Raw genomic sequence first — 1,194 nt, forward strand, 5'->3', positions numbered from 1 at the left:
AAAATTCATGTGGCCATGCTGGTTTTGAGCAAATCACCCTGGTCATTAAATGAGGCATAATGTGACCACAACTTGTGATATCACTTTGGCCTTCTCCATTAATTCTGCTTATTGGAAACCGGTTGTGAAACTCCCAAATGGCGATCACATGACTGTGGGATGCTGCAACAGTTGTAAATGTGTGCCAGTTGCAAAGCACCCAAATGACAATCTCAAGACCACGGGACACTGCAACACCCGTAAATGCAAGATTTATATTCTTGCGTTACAGGTTGCTAAACAAGGCAGTCAGTAAATGAGGACTACCAGTAGAACAAGTGCATAGGCTTGGACATTCTTTCAGTTCCTTAATGCTATGCTTCTTTTTCTTTCCCGTAAAGTTGTTAGGCTCCAAAAAGTAACTGACTCATTAGGATACAATTAATCAGGTGAGCACAATTCCACAAGTGAACAAACACTTTGCCCCTCCTAACTTCCCCTCAAGGTTATAACTGTTGGTTTATTTATTTTAAAGAAACAGATTTCTCTAAACAGCTGTTTGAGCATTTGAAAATGAAAGTAATTCATTCATACAAAACAGAAGGAAGTTACAGGAAAAAACTTAACACTCTGAACCAGCAATTTTACCTATGAAAAATGATGTTAAGAAATGAATACAATATGGAACTCCTAAAAGCCAAGCAAGATCTAGAAGAGTAAGCAAATGATCTGCCAGAATTGCCCCCTAACTAGTTAGATCTGGAAAAGAGTACCCAAGATCAGTACATTATAATATCTAGAGATGTGCTTATGTAACAATGACCGCTATGGGAGAATTCTTAGGAGAAAATATTTTCTCAAACTTCCCATCAAAAACATATTGTGTAAAGTGTACAAAAGGAAATTCTGAGAAGACCGAAACATTTTGAAACAAAGTGCTTTGGACTGATGAAACAAAAATTGAATTATTCAGCCCCAACCACACATTTGAAGAAAAAAAAGACCGAAAATGCTGAGGGGGGAGGGAACAGCTCGCCAACCATTAAATACAGGGGTAACTTTTATGCTTCGTGGTTGTGTGTGGCATTCTTGGCACATGTAATGTTGTAATTGGACATTCTAGATTAGAAGCTGGTGCCCCACAGGAAGTGAGGAAACTAAAGCTGAAAAGAGGCTTGGTATGTTAGCAAGAAAAGAATTTGAACTCCCAATCAA

This window comes from Protobothrops mucrosquamatus, unplaced genomic scaffold, assembly GCF_001527695.2.
Source record: "Protobothrops mucrosquamatus isolate PMUCROS unplaced genomic scaffold, P.Mucros_1.0 scaffold446, whole genome shotgun sequence".
NCBI classification, from domain to species: Eukaryota; Metazoa; Chordata; class Lepidosauria; order Squamata; family Viperidae; genus Protobothrops; species Protobothrops mucrosquamatus.